The sequence below is a fragment of the Typopeltis vanoorti genome, chromosome 10, assembly GCF_054136105.1.
Source record: "Typopeltis vanoorti isolate ZY-2024b chromosome 10, IOZ_Tvanoo_1.0, whole genome shotgun sequence".
In the NCBI taxonomy this organism is placed as follows: Eukaryota; Metazoa; Arthropoda; class Arachnida; order Uropygi; family Thelyphonidae; genus Typopeltis; species Typopeltis vanoorti.
In genome coordinates, this window is record NC_143558.1 from 12003160 (window position 1) to 12023299 (window position 20140).

Here is a 20140-nt window from a genome sequence, read left to right on the forward strand (position 1 = left end):
GTTATTTTACATGGAAAGGGAGAATATACGAACATTTAGCTGAGACAGCAATCAGCTTCCCCCCCCCCCCAAGCCAATTTTTGCATAGAACACTTGGAAAAGCTAGCTATCAATAACAGCCAGATCCGGCTTAACACGGTAAGCAGGCAATGCGTAGTCGCATCAGGACACCTTCAAAGGGTGCTGAAGTGAGCAGAAAAATAAAATAAAAACATATTTTAATATTAACATTTATTAAATGTGGATATGCACTAAATATATTGTAATACTGCGACTTTCACATTTAGCAAAAATTGCAAGTTGTTTTTTGCTGTGCGTAATATAGAGCTGGCGAAAAGACTAGACAAGCCAGGCGTTCACCCTGAGCATCGCGTTATGGGAAGGGCTCTTACACTAGCAACTCTTTTTTTTTTTTACATGCAGCGTGCATTCGCCAGGTAGGACGTGAGGCGTGCACGTGTACCTGGCTTAAACTCTATGTTTGTAAATCATCGAATTGTTGGTTGCTAAACACACAGTGAATGTGTAGTTAATTCGCACTGAGGTAAGTAGATTCAAAATTTAACCTATGGCTTCACAAATCATAAAATTTATGCATTTCTTTAATTATTTATTTTTATTTACATTTATTTTTTATGTCTTACCAAATTTTTTGTTCAATAGATTTTTTATTTCAGAATGGAACTCCTGGAACTGAATTGTAAATAACTACTGTATTTAATTTTCTACTGGTCTGAAAGTTTTCACTGATGGTATTCAATATCTATTACTTAATTTTACTGCTTGATAAAAGAAGTAAGACAATAATATTGTTCTATCCACTGAAGTAAATACTTGTAATTCCATGCTATTTCTTTGCACTCTACAATCATTTGTTCAGCTGTCTGTTGATAGTATTCTAAGTTTTAGAAATTCTATTCTATATTTTCACCATATAAAAACCATTTACATGTATGCAACAAAAAAAGAAAGTTCAGTAGAGTTATTTTTTTTCTTAAAAAATCCCAAATGATGACGACGTTTACTGCTGCTGGAAATAACTTTTGTCTTAACAAGAATCTCAGCTGGAGGTAAAGACTAAAAGCTTAGATTGCTCTCAATGGTACTACTTTGTCACTTGTTGCCTCATTGGAGGAGTCTGTGTTTGGTGGTCAGAACATCAGGCAAAATCTTCAGAGTCAGAAGAAAACGCTTTCTCAACATAAAACTAGTGGATCTTGTTATGCAGGTGAAAAGTTATCACTACAGCCCAGCCACAGATTCTAGTATTGATTCCTTTGACAGATCTGCAGCAAGGAATAACACCTTGCGAGGAAAACTTGCACGAGAACAAGTGCGGTTCTCTTAGTAAGAAAAGGAAGGTAAACCAAAAAAGAAATACCTTGATGGTAAAAAGAAGAGGACTCCAGGTCTAGGGATGCTATTTTAGATGTAGGTAAGATTGATTGTGCACAAGGAATTACAGAGTCAACGTCTAGGAAAAAAGAAAAACCTTGATGGTAACAAGATGACCTCCAGGTCTAGGGATGCTAATTTTAGATGTTGGTAAAACTGATTGTGCACAAGGAATTAAAGAGCCAATGTCTAGCAATAGGACTTTAGCGAATGTAAGCAAAATTTGACAGTTGGAGAACTGGTAGTGAAATCTCTTTTTTCTCGTCCACCAGTACTCAAGGATACTGGTGTTTAGAAACAACGTTAAATGTTATGTTTGTTTAATATATGCCTCAAGCTTTCATAAAAACATGTGATATGAAGTTAAGGAGGATTTATATATGTGAAAAATGTAAATTAATTGAAGAAATGATATTGAAAATGCAAGCCAGAATGTGCATGTAAATGTGAATGATTTTGAGATGAGTGAAAAACGGAAGTGCGGTAATGAGATTTTAGGGAGATTTAGGGTGCTCTGGTCTCACCGCAGACAGCACAGAGTGAGATTGGGGATTTGAATTAGAGAATGGAAAGGATGAATTTGGTAGAGATGGGGGTGGGAAAGAGGATCCACCTATTCATCCTGCTGATGTTTAAAATAATTTATTTTCAAAAGTGTTCACAAAACAATTGTTACAAACATAAATCACTTGGGGAGCATACTCATACATTTTAGTGTAAAACTGTAGTAAAAGTATATCTATTCTACCACCTATCTAAACTAGTGGTAAATGTCTTTTCCAAATAAGCGGCGATTTCTTCTTTTTACTAAAAGAAGATGACAGATAATGATGATAAGAATAATAATAAGAAGAAAATATGCTGGTTTTTTTTTTTTTTTTTCCATTGAGTGGAGATTTCAGAAATAAGTGTGATTAATAATGTACTTTCTTTGTGTGTTTTTTGAAAAGAAAGTGCATGTGATTATTTTCTTGTTATTTTTGTCAACTGAACATCAGAAATAATGAGAATGACTGTAGTGGATTTGTAATGTGCATGACCTCTTGACTTAGAAGGGTGAACCTGTGTTAATTGTACTTTCTTCCATTAGGAAATTCCAAGTCAACATTTTGGTTGTTTCCAAGATATACGCATATGTATATATATATTCAATTTGGAAGATGTGTTACAGAAAATATGTAGACATTAATTTTGTGCTAATTTCTGAGCTTGTGTTAAACAATTGTTTTAAAATATTCTGGAAAAAATATGCTATCAAGCAAAATTTATTGCAATAAATAAGGTTTGAATATTCCTTTTAATTTTACCTTGTACTACTGCAATGTATGGAAATATGCATGTCACGTTGTTATGCTTACAGATTTAGATATACTGCTGCTGTTTGAGGGGTGTTTAAGGGTCAAAGCTATATAACTGAGAAGAGACCTCCACATAGCCTTTAAAGGAATGCGAACCGACCAGGGCTTCTGACCTAATGTCCAATCCTCACCTTCTCGTAGCGCACCCTGTTGGGTATCTACCTGGATACTGACCAAATGAGGATAGGCTGGCAATTTGGGATTTAGCCGACCAAATTGTATTTTTATTGGCTTAAACCAAAATACAAATTGATGGTACAACATGACAAAATTTCATGCCAGCTGGGGTGTCGCCCAGTTAAACGAGGCCCCCGTTGTTTTTACCAGGGCGAACAACGAAAAGTCAGCTACTCGAACAAATCTGAAAGCACACCCCAACTCAACATCACCAGAGTTAAAGATCGGTACTATCAACATAAGAAGCCTGAATGGCAAAGAAATGGAGCTAGCTGAGGAATTAGATAAGTACCAGATCGACATAATAGAGGTGACTGAAACAAAAAAGACAAAAACTGGTGAGATCTTTCTGAGCAATAAATACAAAATGTTATATTCAGGCAATGACAATCAAGGAAAAGAAGGAGTAGCCATAGTATTCAACACAAAATACGAGGCTAATCTTGAATGGCAGACAGTCTCAAGTAGAGTGATGCAGGCAAATATGAGAATGGGGAACTGGACAATGAGACTTATTTGTGCCTATGGTCCCACAGAAGGTTCTACTAAGGTAGAAGTGGAAGAATTTTTTGAGGCTTTAGAGAAAGCAACTGACACAATGATAAAGGAAAAGTTGGTCCTTGTTGGAGATCTAAATAGCAGAGTAGGAAATGATTGTCAGACATAAAAAAATATTTTGGGAAAATTTGGAGAAAAGAGCAAAGCTAATAATAATGGCAAATACCTGTTGGATTTCTGCTTAGGACATGGACTGGTTATTACTAACACCACGTTCCAACATAAAAATGTGTACAAATTCACATGGGGAGAAGAGGCAAGGAATAAGAAAAGTTACTTGGTTAGACTATAAATTATATCTTTAGTTTAATCCTTTATCCAAGTGTAAGCAAACAAAGTTTGCAACTATCTTCAGGACTGGAGAAGCTCGTGGCAAAGATTGACTGACTTCACATCACTTGCCTTAGTATCTCATAATGCAAAGCACATCTCCTTGCAGATATGTATAACACTATGCATTATGAGAAGGGTCACTACCCAGACCAGTTTTGACTCACCTCTGGGTCTGGCTCCCAATGAAGAAACCTCAATAAAGGTCAAAATCGGTCTGGGTAGTAACCCTTCCCATAATGCATAGCGTTATATATATCCTTGCAGACATGTATAACGCTATGCATTTGTCACATTTATTAACTGCCCATATTAGAAAATCCAGATCATTCATCAAGAATTCCACACATTTTCTTGAGAAAATAGAGGTATTCAAATACAAGAGTCGGATTTCTTAGTCAGCTTTGACATTGTTTCCCTCTTTACCAATATTCCATTATCTGACACTGTTAATTTACTATATAATGATTACCCTCCTGATATTGCAAAGATTTTTGAATTTGTTATATATTTTTGATATAGGATTCTGTTGATGTTATTTTTATTATTTAATAAGTTTGCAAGATGCTCGGCCAAAAGGTAAGTTGGGGATGACCTTCCATCAACGATTGGATGAAGAGGTATATCCTTTTTATGTATTTTAGGTGTCCCATATAGTCTGGGAGTGATGGGATGTGAGGATTTTAGTGTTCTCTTCACTTCTTCTGGCCAAATGTTACAATATCTGATTAGTTGGTTTGTTTCATTATGATTTTTTATGGTGGGGTCTCTGCCTAGGATCTGATAGGTAGAGTTGTCTGATAGTAATACGTTTAACTTATCATGATAATCTTTAGAGTTAAGGATAACTGTTGAATTTCCCTTATCAGCCTTGGTAATGATGATATCTTGGTTTTTCTTCAAGTTGAGGATTGCTTTTCTATCATAAGGAGACGTGTTGAGAATAGGTTGTTTGGCTTTGGCTAGGATTATGGTACTTTTGAATCTAATAGTGTTGGCTACGTTTTGCGGTAGTGGATATAGGCCTTTTTAAATTCCACACATGAAATCCATTTTAGGAATGTGTTTGGGCGTAATCGCAAAGTTAAAATCTTTTTTGAGAATGTCGGATTCATTTTTTGTGAGACTATGATTCGACAAATTAAAGATCACTTTGTTACTTTAAAGATCAATTAAAGGTCTACTGTAGTGATCTCTTTCATCAGGTCAATTTCTTATCAAATAGCCAGAATACTAAGAACCTACAACATCAGAGTGGTCTTCAAACCAACCACCAGCATCAGACAGGTTTTAGGATCCCCAAAAGATAAGGTGCCATTCTTCAAATATCCAGGAGTATATTACATTCCTTGCCTACATCGGACAAACTTCACGGAGATTAGAGATCAGACAAAAAGAACATGTTGGTAACGTAAACCACAACAGAAGTATTTCTTCCGGCTTAGCACATCGTTTCTGTACATCTAACCACACAATAGAGTGGCAAAACAGCTCCATGCCATATTTGGATGAAGACTACAGACATCATTTATTCAAGGAAGTCACAATAGTGTTAATAACCAGCAGAAACCTCAACAGAAATCAGGGTACTATTCTGAACAGTTTGTGGAAAAACCTGATCCTCTCTCTAAATCCATCTGAACTACAGCTAGCCAGTAATCACATTATGCGTTTACAACAAACATGCACACGTGCTAATGAATAAGAACAATAAGTCCTCTCAGTCTCTGTCATGCGAACGTGTAACCTTAGCCTAGATTGTTTACAACGTTTTTATGTTCCTTTCAATTTGCATTTACTAATTTTTTATGCTTTTCCATCAACGCTTTTCCATCTTTTCCCACTAGTTTGCTAGCGAAACTAGCAGGCAAAGAATGTAAGATGTTTGTACGCATTACAATATGCTCAGTATTAAAACAATAAGTTTGTATGTTTAAATAGAATGTTACTGTAAAAGTACATATACATTGACTGTATGTAAAGCTGTAAGTAGGGATTATGCCAGATTAGCGATGATCAACTGAAGGTTGCAAGGTCAACCATGTTGACTGAAGAGGCAGCAATGACGTCATCGCTAAAGGCTAATCCCAAAAAGGCAGCATAGAGAATAAAGAGCAAGATTTTGCATAAAAAGAGTTGGTGACCCTTGGCTCAGGGCTTTTTACCTTCTGCTGTCACAGGTTTTCTACTCGTTGAGCTCTGTTGGATCTTCGTCTCCAGATTGCAGCAGGCTGTTTTCCTCGTCGATAGCTCTCAAGGCTTAGTCTCCAGATAGAGAGCAGTTATGTAATTCTCACGGTAACTATGGCTGATTCCATATCGAAAGTTCCACAAAAGACTGCCTGTGATGTCTAAGCAGTTTTAATATAGGGAACAGTGCTATTGAGAAGTTGTATGCATCTAGGCTATTATTAAGTCACAGTCTGTGAGGGAAGGATTTTGCTAACTTGTTTATGTAGCAAGCATGTGCATGGTTTATGTTTACCAAGTTAACCCAGTAATTGTGTGCACTGTGAGTAAAAGGGCTGAGTGTGATAATTGCACAATATCTCATATGTGTGTTGTACTTCTTGTGTAGTGAAAATAAATGTCTTTGTTTTATATTTATAACTACCTGGCCTGTTCATTAGCTAATGCACTATCTCCAAAAAAAAAAAAAAAAAGCGAACCTGAGGGCACATTTCAGTACGAATAGTCACGATTTGCATATAGAGAATTTGGATATATTTAGTGATTAATTAATGTTTTTCCTCACCCTAACTTTCAAACATCTTAACTTAGTGAAATTTAACAAAGTAAAGTAAAGTCAAGACAAAGTTAAGTTAATATTTTACAAAGCAGCAGCAGACATTAAATTAATTTAAATAATTAAAGTTATTTAACAGTATCATCTCATCCCATATATTTTCCTATCAACAAAATTTCTCATCTGTTGCCATCTACAAAATACAAACTGTCACCTCCATTATTAGCTGGCATTTACTAGATACCTTGTGAATGTAATCTAAATACTTTGGGCAGACAGGCTGTTCTGTGGAAAAAAGTTCTATGTTGACACTGTGTTTAGTGTCAACATAGCATTGACACTAAACACAGTATCCAGTGGGATGAAGCTTGTCTTTTCCATAGAAGCAGGTTTAAATATGAACCTTTTCAAAGAAAGTTACAAAGCCCTTTTACATCGACCAAATCTGAATCAGAATGATTCTCTCTCTCCCCACCTCCCAAAAGGTTGGGAGATTCTTATTTTATGTAACCATCAAAAATAATTTTTAATAATACTATTTATTAATATTAATTTCTAGCATGCAGCAACAGTTTTTAATTGGTAAACCACCGACTGCTGTATATACCTTGTATTCCTGTTTCTTTGATTTGCTTGTTTTTATGCACTGATGATGTACTGTTATTTTCAGTATGAAATATCTGTACTTCAATTGCATTAGAATTAATTACTGTGGTTATCGTGCAATTTATTGTTTACCTTAAAAATGTTGTATAGCAATGGTTCCCAAAGTGTGCGCCACGGCTTCCTCACAGCGGCACTGCGATTACAAAATTTTCATAATTTTATTTCCATTTTCAATTCAATGTAATAAGCATTGTGAGAGAGAAAATAAAGAGGGCACACCATCAAATAGTGGCAAGAGTGTGAAGAAGCGTAAATATCGAAAATATGATGACAGTTATTTGGACTTTGGTTTTACGTTGACAGAAGTCGATGGTAAAGGGAGGCCATAGTGTGTACTGTGTATGACAGTACACACTATGGCCACCCATCGCCATTCACTTTCATCTTACTTGCATGCTACCAAGTAAGATGAAACGCCATTTAGAAACCAATCATCCCAGCATGGTTAGTACATCTCGTGACTACTTTACCAGAAAGTTAAAAGAGTTAAATCAACAAAAAGGTAGTTTTTATAAGCAGGTGCCAATACTAAGCAATGCTTTGCTAGCATCTTGCAAGGTGGCACATAGAATTGCAAAAATATAACAAACCTCATACCATCGCAGAAGAATTCATTCTACCGGCTGCTGTAGATATGGTGAACATTATGATCGGTGAGTCTGCTGGGAAGCTGCCTTCAAAAGTGCCTTTGTCCAATAATACCATCCGTAGCAGAATACAGTACATAACAAAGGACCTCAATGATCAATTAATTGAAAAAATAAAAGGGATGGAATTTGGGTTGCAGCTGGATGAGGCCACAGATAATAATAATGATGCTCACTTGATTTGCTATGTACGGTTTATAGATGGTAATAACATTGTAGAAAACCTTCTCTTTTCTTTTCCATAGCCTTAGCACCAGCAGTGATAAGGCTCAAGACTTGTTTGAGATCCTTGATACTTTTATATCCGAAAATAATTTGAAGTGGCTAAGAGCACTGATGTCTGTACCGATGGTGCTCGTTCTATGTCCCACTGTTATGGAGGATTGCAGGCACTTATTCGAAGTAAAGCCCCTGACGCACTGTGGACCCACTGCATTATTCACAGGGAAGCATTCGCGTCAAAATATCTGAGTCCTACATTGAACCAGGTCTTAGAATATGTAGTGAATGTAGTAAACTTTATAAAAACTCGGCCATTGAAGGCAAGGTTTTTCAAAAAATTATGTGAGGATATGGGATCCGAGCACGTCTTTGTTGTACTACAGCACTTCACGATGGCTCTCTCGTGGTAATGTTTTGTCTCGTATGTTTGAAATGCGACAGGAAATTTATATTTTTCTTAAAGAGGAAGACCATAAATATACCGAAAATTTTGTGAATGAAGATTTTTTGGTAAAACTAGCATGCTTATGTGATATTGCTGAAAAGATTAATGCTCTGAATCTCTTCCTGCAGGGATGCAACAAGCACCTTTTAAAGTCGATTGAGAATATTTCAGCTTTTATAAAAAAACTAAAACTATGGAAAAGAAAAATGAATGAAGACGGAGGCAAAGAATGTTTCCCCTTGTTGCAACAGTTTTTGACCTCCAATGGAGTTGATTTCTCTCGATGTATGAAATCCATTTTTGAAAAACGCTTCTCACCTGGTTTGAGAAATATTTTCAAAACAATAATATTGATAAATTTGCATGGATTCAATATCCATTTAATGCCAGTGCTCCATCTGAATTTACTGCTGCAGAAGAAGAGAATCTTATTGAGTTGTCTTGCGACAATATGTTGAAAACAAAATTTAGCAGCATGAATTAACTGAATTTTGGATATCAGTAAAAGATGAATACCCCCTTCTGAGTGAAAAAGCTCAGAGAATTTTAATTCCATTTGCGACTTCTTATTTGTGCGAAGTTGGATTTTCAGCGGTCGCTGTGATAAAAACTAAGTATCGCGTGCACGAAAATCAATGTGGAGAAGGAAATGAGGGTGGCTGTGTCCAGTTTGATTCCAAGATTTGAGAAAATGTGTGGTGATCGACAGGCTCATCCATCCCACTAATGACAATTAGTTGAATTTGTTCAATTACTTTTTTTTGTGATCTTAAATACGTGTTTTATTTATTTTTACCTGACCCTTTAATTAAAAAAAATTATTCACTATTTGGCAAAGTGTACTTGTTAGCATTTGACATAGGGCGCCTTGGGAAAACCTGGATTCAGCAAGGGTGCCGAGAATCGAAAAAGTTGGGGAACTACTGTTATATAGGGATAAAAATATTGCTATTACTAAAGCAATATTTATGATATGATAACTGTTGCATTACCGCTAATGGTAATGCAACAGTTATCATGGATCAAAAGGATTATAACAAAAAAATGCAAGATCTCCTATTTGACAGTTCTACTTACCAAATTATAGATCGGGGCCCCACTAATCTCTCAAAGGAAAAAAAAGTCTGCAAATTATTGAAAAAAGTGACTTCTTGACACAAAGAAATCATCAACAAAATAAAACCTGTTCATGTTAAACCACCCTGCATTTATTGAGTACCAAAAATCCACAAATCTAATATTCCCCTATGCCCTATAGTTGATAACATATAATCCTACTTATAAACTTGCCAGCATTTAGCCTCTTACTCCACTCTCCCCACACACAGACAACTCCTCTACTTTTGTAAAAAAATTCATTTCATTTCAAATCATATTCTTAAAAATTCAGGCATATTAGTTTTGATGTCATTTATTTATTTACTAATGTACCGCTAATAGACACTCTTGATTTGATAGTCTAAATTTCCCCCTGATATCTTTGAATTATTCAAATTTACTATGTGTGCAGTTTACTTTACATGGGGAGGAAAAATCTACAAACAGATTAATGGTACTGCTATAGGTTCCCTCCTCCAGCAAACATTTGCATGGAACATTTGAAAACAAAATATTATATTGACCAGAACTACATACAAGTTCCTAGTGTGGTTACACTTTGTTGATGACGTGTCTGCCATTAGGCCCATGAACAAGACACTTTGGATGCTTTTGTCACCTACCTAAATAGCCAACACCCCAAAATTCACTTCACAATAGAAGAATCTAATAATTATCTACCTTTTCTTGACACATTAGTCACCTGCCTTAGAAATGGATCACTATTTTTTTGCATTTAGAGAAATGCCAACACACAGAGGAAGATATCTGCATAAACAATCACATCATCATCATCATCCAGCATAACAGGATGTATTTTAAAAACACAGAGCCATTTGTTCCAATGATACAGCCTTTTCCACAGAACTTCTCAGCCATACTTTCTTGGCCAATGGCTACAAGTCCCACAAAATAGATAAAATATTACATAGCCCCCCATTATTTCTCCCTTCTCTAATACACATGAACAAAACTTTACTATTCCTATTCCCTATGCCAAAGACATATCAGAAAAGATATCCAAAGTACTAATAAAATATGGCCTTTGCACCACATTCAAACCTCATGTTAAATAAAGGGTGCATAAGGATTAAAGCTGTATAACTGAAAGGAGACCTCCAAAAAGTCTTTAAAGGAATGCAAAGAACCGACGAGGGCTTCTGACCTAATTTCCAATCCTCAACTTCTCATGGTGCATCCTGTTAGGTATCTACCTGGATACTGAATGAACGAGGATGGGCTGGCAATTTGGGATTTAGCCAACTTAACTGTATTCTTATTGGCTTAAACCACAATATAAAATGATGGTACAACATGACTGAATTTCATACCAGCTGGACAGCATCACCTGGTCAAACAAGGCCCCCTGTTGTTTTCGCCAGGGAACCAGTGCAAACAGCAAAAAGTCAGCTACTGGAACGAATCCTAAAACACACCACAACTCAACATCACCACAGTTCAAGATCGGTACAATCAACATAAGAAGCCTGAATGGCAAAGAAATGGAGCTAGCTGAGAAAAGAAGGAGTAGATACAACAATAAATACAAGGCTAATCTTGAATGGCAGGCAATATCAAGTAGAGTGATGTGGGCAAATATCAGAATGGGGAGCTGGACAATGATACTTATTTGTATCTATCCCACAGAACCTTCTGTGGGACAATAGGTAGAAATGGAGAAATTTTTTTAAGGCTTTAGAGCACATATGGGCAACCCCTGGCCCTCTACTTCTTTTGATCCGGCCCTAATCTATTTCAGTGAAGTTTGTCTGATTCATGGTGGGAGAAAACATGGTGTGTTCTACTAATTCACATTAAGCTGATGTCATATGACTTGCACAAAACACACTATGTTTTCTCCAACCAAAGTCTCTTTCTCCCTTTGACTAGCGGCGTGTGTGAACGTGTTACAACGTGTCAGTTCGGTACTTGCATTGATGTTGTGCTTCGTTCAGTACCTGCGTTGATGTTGTGCTCTGTTCAGTGCCTGCAGTGTAGAAGACAGTTTTGTTTGACAGTTCTGAATATCGCTTATAAATCTGGGACAATGTCAGGGGTTATTGCAAAAAAAAGAAAAGTAGATGCAGAGAATAGTCAATTTCAAGACAACTGGATGGAGGATTATTATTTTATTCTGAATAAAGGTTTGCCTGTATGATTGCTGTGAAATGAATCCATATCCGTCAACAAAGAATACAACTTGAAGAGACACTTTACTTCGAGACATGCGGATCAAAAATTGATGGACAACTACGAAAAGATACAGAAGTTATTATTATTATTATTCCACGACCTCATGGAGTCAAAGACTCATCTGGGAGGTCCTTTTATCACACACACAGCTCATCATACCGTGTCTTAAACACACTCAAACTCCTCGCAGACACCACACTCTCAGGCACGGCATTCCAATCATTCACAACTCTGCACGAAAAAAACCTGCCTCTCACTCCCCTACTCACACCCTCTTTATACAGTTTCCAGGGATGACCTATGGTTCTCCCCTGATCTCCCACTATTCTCTGTAGAACTTCTCCAGCACTGATCCTATAACAACCCCTTACCAACTTGTCGGTCTCTATCATATCTCCCCTCTTCCTCCTCTCCACCAGACTCTGCAAATTACATCTTCTCAATCTCTCCTCATACTCCACATTCCAGAGGTCAGAAACTCCCTTAGTCAGTCGCCTTTAGACCCTTTCCAACATCCTTCTGAAAACCCGGTGACCAAATCTGGGCACAATAGTCCATGTGTGGCCTAATCAAAGCCTTATACAATGGAACAAGAATCTCCCTACTTCTACATGTCAGTGTCTTCCACATCATTCCCAGAAACTTCTGTGTTGTCTTCACAATTTTGGCGATGTGTCCCCTAAATTTTAGATCCTTATCCACTATCACCCCCAGATCTCTTATTTCCTCTACCTCCAACAATATATTCTCACCAAGCATAAATTCTGCATCCCATATCCAAGTTGAAGAACTTGGATACCCAGCAGCAAATGTTCAACAAGCAAAGAACGCAGCACCACAGCATTGTCAAAGCCAGCTTTGCGGTAAGTGAAAAAAATCATTAAGCATTCTAAGTCAATTGGTGAAGGAGAATTTATCAAAGAATGTCTGCTGGATGTTGCAAGTATAATATGTCCTGAAAAGAAAAGACTTTGCGAATATTCGTTTGTTGAGACGTACTGTTGTCCGACAGATAAAAATTATGGCTGATGATATCAAAAAAAAGTTTAAAAGAGAAGACTGCTAGATTGGAAGCATTTTCAATTGCTTTGGATGACAGCACCGATGCCTCCGATACTGCACAACTAGCAATATTTATTCGAGGATTTGATGCGGATTTCAACATCACAGAAGAATTATTGCCGCTTTGGCCGTTAAAAGGAACAGCTACAGGTGAAGATATATTTGAAACAGTCAACACAGTTTTCGAGAGATTTGGGCTTAAATGGAGTTCACTATCTGGCATATGCACTGGAGCCCCTGCAATAGTTGGTGCACAGAAGGGATTTACTGGAATAGTTCATGAAAGAGCAATAGAATTACAGATCCATCCGGAAAATTTAACAGATTTTCACTGCATTATCCACCAACAAAATCTGTGTGCAAAATCGATTAAATTCACAAATGTTATGGAAGTTATAGTAGCCAGTATTAACTTTATTAAGTCACGTGCACTTAATCACCGTCAATTTAAGGAGTGTTTGGCAGACCTATTTTCGGATTATGAAGATGTGTCTTATTATTGTGAAGTGAGGTGGTTGAGTAAAGGTAAAATGCTAAAATGATTTTATGATCTGAGACAAGACATTGCAGATTTTATGGACATAAAAGGAAACACAATTAACCAAGTAAAAGATGATGAGTGGGTGTGTGATTTAGCATTCCTTGTAGATGTCACTGAATACCTAAACAAACTGAATCTTAAATTGCAAAAACAAGGACAATTGGTTCATGAACTGCATGGACATGTCAAAGCTTTTTGTAATAAACTAAGATTGTTGGAAAGTCAGATAAGAGCTAAAAATTGTTATCGTTTTCCTACTCTAGCAACTCATAAAAATATCCCTTATAATTATTATGGAGATGAACTGAAGGCACTAATAGAGCAATTTGATACAAGGTTTGCCGACTTCAAAAACAAGGACTCCACATTCACTATATTTGCTCGTCCGATGGATGCTGATGTAAATAATGTGCCAGAAAACTTACAGATGGAACTTATTGAGCTTCAGGTAGATTTAGAGCTAAAATCACAATTTAACAACATTGCTTTTATAAATTTTATTTGGTGGAAGAAAAATAGAAATTTACACGCCTTTTCAAGAAAAATCATTTGTCTTTTCGGCAGCACATATATGTGAACAGTTTTTTTTTCGAGGATGAAATAGAATAAATCAAAAATTCGGTCAAGAATAATGGACAAAAACCTCGAAAAGTCTATGCGATTATCCTTAAGTAATATTAACGTCAATATTGATAGTCTCGTAGTTGAAGTACAAGGCCAATCATCACATTAAATTGTTATGTCGTTCATTATATTATAAAATTTACGTAGCGCTTTATACCAAAGCATTAGATTATAAATAAATGAAATAGCAACTTGTTTTAATTTATTTAATACTTTGGTCCAGCCCTTGACTCAGAGACGGAATGATTATTTGGCTCCAGAACTAGGAAAGGTTGCCCATGCCTGCTTTAGAGCAGGGGTGTCAAACTGGTGGCCCATGAAGCAATTTCTTGTGGCCTGTGATGCCTTAAGGAAAGATACAAAAAATAGGATGGTTGCTTTTTATAATAAAACAGGAATATCGATTTAAACATTCAATTTATTCGTTTTCATACAACATGGATGCAACAACCTGCTATAATATACCTAAATTAAGTTACTTAAGTATAAAGAGCTAATAAGCTTCATTTCGGCAATGAAAACATTACTAAAATTAAGGGGATATTAAATCCCACATAGTTTTAAATAGTTTTAAAACCGAATAAGAAACTCAAAGATAGGAATCAGAGAGTTTCTTGCCGAATATAGTAAACTATAAAGTATCGGCGAACACTAGCGTTAGCCAATGCAAGTGATCCTAGTACGTAGTACAATCTCGGGCAACTCGTTGCGAAGGTGAGTAAAGTTCAGATCGCTGTTCTTAGGTATTTTCCATAATGTAAAAACACATTTCCTAGGAAATGTATGCTGTTATTACATTATGGAGGGAGGTCACTACCCAGACCGGTTTCAGCCTTTTTTGAGGCTTCATCAGTGAGCAGCTAGACCTAATACCGAAGTGTATAGCGAAAAGAACTTATATACTCTGCGAACGAGTTTTCCAAGTAGGTGCAACCATTAAGTTACTTAAGTATAAAGAGCTAATAAGCTTCATTTCGGCAATGAAAACATTACTAAAATTAAGGGGATATTAAATCCCACATAGTCATTGCCGAAATGAAGCTTATTAGCTCTTTATACTTAAGTAACTTAATGGTTGCACCTACTTGGAAAACTCGTTCGCAGAGTATATAAGTTCTTTTCGCTATACACTTCGGTATTAGGTCTAGCTGCTCACTGATGAAGCCTCAAAAAAGGCTGAAACCGGTCTGGGTAGTGACCTCCCTCCATAATGTAATAACAGCATACATTTCCTAGGAAATGTGTTTTTACATTATGGAAAATACCTAGGAACAGCGATCTGAACTTTACTCATCTTCGCAACGAGTTGCCTGAGATTGTACTACGTACTAGGATCACTTGCATTGGCTAACGCTAGTGTTCGCCGATACTTTATACTTTATAGTTTACTATATTCGGCAAGAAACTCTCTGATTCCTATCTTTGAGTTTCTTATTCGGTTTTAAAACTATGTGGGATTTAATATCCCCTTAATTTTAGTACCTAAATTAATAAAAATTTATATTAATTTCAATGTTAGATCCGATCCTGATCAATCATAAACTATATTAATGCTTTCATTGTTAATTTATAGCACGCTGCGGGTAGCATGCTGAAAAAATTGAATTCTTATTGGCTAGCAGTTGTTCACGTGAAGCACACATGTGAATTCAGGCTAAGCGAGTTTATAATTGTCTGCTACAGGCAATCAGCGATCTCAGAAGCACATGTCAGTGCACTGAACATGAATAAATTATTATTATTATTATTATTATTACATAACACCTCCAGGGAGTCCAAAGATTCATCAATGGAGGGCACCTACACCACAACTTTCCATTTCCACCAACTACTTTCATCATCTATACCAGGGGTTGCCAACCTATGGTGCATGCACCAAAAGTGGCGCATTGCATGATTAGAAATGACAAACTGAACCCCAGAGAAAAATTTTAAAAAATTTTGTATACGATTTATATATATATATATATATATATATATATAAACACAATTAACCTACCACTGAATTCTAGAGTGCGCACTTATACTTGTTTGATCTTGAAGCAACAGGCACTGGCAAATACTGATGTGCATCACCAGTTACTCAATCAGTTTACAGCTGACTCTCGTGTCATAACATTCGATGAACTTCTGATTCGATGTGAGTGAATAATTCTGTGTTTTCGAACTTATATGTTTTTATTAACAGTTCTTTAAGTTTAAGATAAGATTTCTGTTTTCATGAAGGCTTAATATAGTTCTGTAAATTTAAAAATAATTTTTTTCATTTTGGGCGCGTATGTCAAGTTCTTACCCGCTCCCCTAATTTACTGATTACTGAAACCTGCAATTATTCAGTGTATTTGTATGTGTGTGTTTTTATGTTTTTTTTATACAATATCTTTCCGTTTTATTTATGCATAGTAGGTTTATTCCTAAAATTTAACTGATCATCAGCAAAGCTTTCGTAATGAGGATGTCTGGCCTGTGTGTGTGTGATTGCCAGCTGATTGACTGTTTTATGGCAGGAAATGATTGTATTTCATTGGACATAATATATTACGAGAGAGAGATGAAAACTCTCTATGAAAAAAAAATATATATGATTTTTAAACTTATAGAACTGTATTAAGCATTCATGAAAACAGGAATCTTATCTTAAACTTGTAGAACTGTTTTTGAATGTTCATAATGTTTAAAACGATAAAATAATTGAAATAAATTATTTAATAATAAGCTTTACTTTTTAAAATAATTTTTTTTTAGTCAGTTACCCATTACTTTGCAAAAGAAAATGAGCAGAAGAAAATCAGAAGGTAATAGCAAGCGCCAGTTTAATGAACTGTGGGAAAATGAGTTGTTATTTATTGCGGGTCCTTCAGGAAAACCGTTGTGCATTGTTTGTGAAAGCACTCTCTCAGATAATAGAAGACATGATCTTAACAGACACTATAGAAAACATTAAACTGAATTAGAAGAAAAACTGAAGTTAGTTCCTGGGTCTGAGTTGCGGAAAGAATATGCGGTTAAGAAAAAGGAAGAAATAAAAAAGAGACAAAATATATTTGTGAAACGAAGTTGTGAAAGTGTGGCAATGCTGGAGGCGTCTTATGAAATTGCCTTTGTGTTGGCTAAAAAACACAAGCCTTTTTCTGATGGAGAGGAAGTTGTTAAGCCCTGTCTCGAAAAATTTGCAAAATGTCTTGGTGATAAGAATGTTGAAAGAAAAGTAAACCAAATTGCTCTGTCCAAGCAAACAATTACAAGACACATTGAAGAACTTTCCCATGATGTTACTGAGCAATTGAAAAACCATGTTCATGCTTGTTCTTTCTTTTCTTTAGCCTTGGACAACTCCGCTGACATATGTGATGTAGCCCAATTAAGCATTTTTATAAGAGGAATTGATGGTAATTTTAAGGTGTTTGAAGAACACTCTTTGAAGAACTTACCGGTCTTGAGTAACTTCATGGGAAAAACCAGAGGATCAGACATATTTGACAAAGTAAAGTCATGTCTAGAAAATCAACAACTAGATTCTAGTAACCTCATCAGTGTTTGCACTGATGGAGCACCGTCAATGGTAGGTAGAGTTTCTAGGACTGTAACTTTACTTGAAAGGTTTTTAGGTCGTTCTCTACTAAAGTATCACTGTATTATACATGAAGAATCTCTGTGTGGAAAAACTCTAAATTTGAAGCATGTTATGATTACAGTTGTAAAGTGTGTAATAAAATTAGAGCAAGAGGGTTAAACAGAAGATAATTGTGAACTGCTAGATAATCAGAGAATATTGTGAACTGCTAGATATGCTAGATAATCAGAGAATATTGTGAACTGCTAGATATGGAATATGGTGATCTCATCCTTCATTGTGAGGTGCGCTGGCTTTCTAAAGGACAAGTTCTCAGCAGATTTTGGAAGCTGAAAGAAAGTGTTTGTAATTTTCTGGAAGAGAAGGATAAACTGCAGGAGGAAAAAGCCCTGTTGTGTGATGAGAAATGGCTATTTGATTTAGCATTTTTAGTTGATGTTACCAGCCACCTCAATGATCTAAATTTGAAACTGCAGGGCAAGAACAAATTGTTTCCTAGCTTAGTCAATGACATCAGTGCATTCAAAATGAAATTAAAACTGTTCATCTCCCAGTTAGAAAACGAGGATTTAAGTCAATTTCCACATTTAAAAGAACATAGTGAATCTGTTGAAGATAATGGCAACTTTACAGAATATACTGAGCAACTCAGATTATTGCAAGAGTCCTTTAACAGTCGTTTTAGCGATTTTGCCGAAGAAGACTACATACTTGCACGAATAAATCTCTTTTCACTTACTGAACAAAAAATCTTGACGATGCCTAGTAACATACAAATGGAACTTATTGATCTCAAAACCAATTCTTTATTGAAAATGAAATTTAATGAACTTCCATCAGTCCCAGATGCTTCTGATATAATTAATTTCTGGCGATCATTTCCCTGTGAACGTTTTTCCAGAACTGAGAAAATTTGCTTAGAGTTATATCTGTTGTTTTGGAACTACATACAGATGCGAACAAGCATTTTCATCAATGAAAATGATTAAGAACAAACTACGGTCGCGACTGACTGATTCAAATTTGAAAAACTGTTTGATGCTTTCTGTAACTGATTTAGCTCCAAAAATTACAAGCTTAGCAAAAGCAAAGCAATTTCAAAAGTCTCAATAAAAGAATTAATGTTTATCTTCATATGAAATCCTTTTATTTAAAACTGCTATAAGTGTCTATATTACCATATATATAATAAATCATTTTATGCATAACTGTTAAATATATCCATATTACCATATTTTAAAGGGCTGAAAAGTGGTATAAGTTTGTATGGCGCATCTTAACTAAAAAATGAAAAAATTAACGCATGAACTATAAAAGGTTGGCCACCCCTAATCTATACCAACGCCATCTACCACCAATCACCACCACTAGTATTTTCACAGACAATCACAAACATCCATGGCGGGAGAATTTGAACCCGCAGCCTTTTGGCTGGAGAGCAGATACACTAACCACTTGGCCAACCAGCAATTATATCAATACATTTTTTATAAAAATTGTTATTATTAATATATTTATTCACCCAGACAATGTCGCTTTCTAAGACAACAAGAAAAAAGAAAATTGCTGATGAGGGGAGAAAATTTCAGATTTCTTGAAAATGCCCAAGAAAAATGGGAATTGAATTAGTTCTGTGCTGAAACAAAGGACAAACTTGTGTGCATTATTTGTAACGAAACAATTTGTGTCACCAAAGAACAAAGAATAATATTCACACTTTGAGGATAAACAGAGAAGAAAAATTAAAAGTATGAACAATTCACTTCAAAGTCAACAAGTATTTTTAAAAATTATGAAAGACAATGCATCAGCAGTGAGAGCCAGTTATGAAATCAGCTATTTATTGGCAAAACATTCGAAACCTTTTAGTGATGATTCCTTGGTTAAGGAATGCATGATAAAAAGCAGCCGAAAACATCTGTCCCAAAAATGAGCAAGTATTTTGCAATATTTCTTTGTCCAGAAATACTGTGATCGAAAGAATAACCAAATGGCAGATAATCTGAGTGACCGGTTGCAAGAAATATCCACAAACATACAGTGCTTTTCAGTTGCACTTTACGAAAGTTTCGATATTCATGACGCGGCTCAAGTTACTCTGTTTCTTCAGGCTTGCGACAACATTATGAATATTACTGAAGAGTTCTTGGAAATGATTCCCATCCGTGGAACCACTACAGGGGAAGACATGATGCCGTGTGGAGCATTTTGGAAAAATACCAACTTTCTCTGAACAGGCTCATAGCTGTGACAACCGATGGCAATCCAGCAATGATAAACAAAATTAAAGGTTTTATACCAAGACTTGCAGCAAAATTAAAGGAAATGTATCCTGTGACAAATACTGTGAACTTCATCCGATCCAGAGGCCTCAATCACCGTGCAGAGACTTGGAGAGACTTTTAAAGACTTGGAGAGTGAATTTGAAGGGCTACCTTATTACACAGAGATTCGTTGGTTATCTTATCATAAGGTTCTAAAAAGCTTTTTTTAAGGTTGTAAAA

At 35.9% G+C, this 20140-nt stretch overlaps 1 protein-coding gene across 3 annotated transcripts in view; it reads right to left on the reverse strand.

The window, feature by feature from the left end:
• Window positions 1-20140, reverse strand: part of LOC150102174 (p53 and DNA damage-regulated protein 1-like) — a 146809-nt gene that overhangs the window by 86515 nt on the left and 40154 nt on the right. The window contains exon 1 of one of the 3 annotated variants that reach the window (XM_090399249.1): window positions 14276-14393. The exons of the other annotated variants lie outside the window; for them this stretch is intronic. The gene's annotated coding sequence lies outside the window, so the exon portion shown is untranslated. Of the gene's footprint in view, window positions 1-14275; window positions 14394-20140 lie in introns of those variants that run through there. 3 annotated transcript variants of the gene reach the window in all.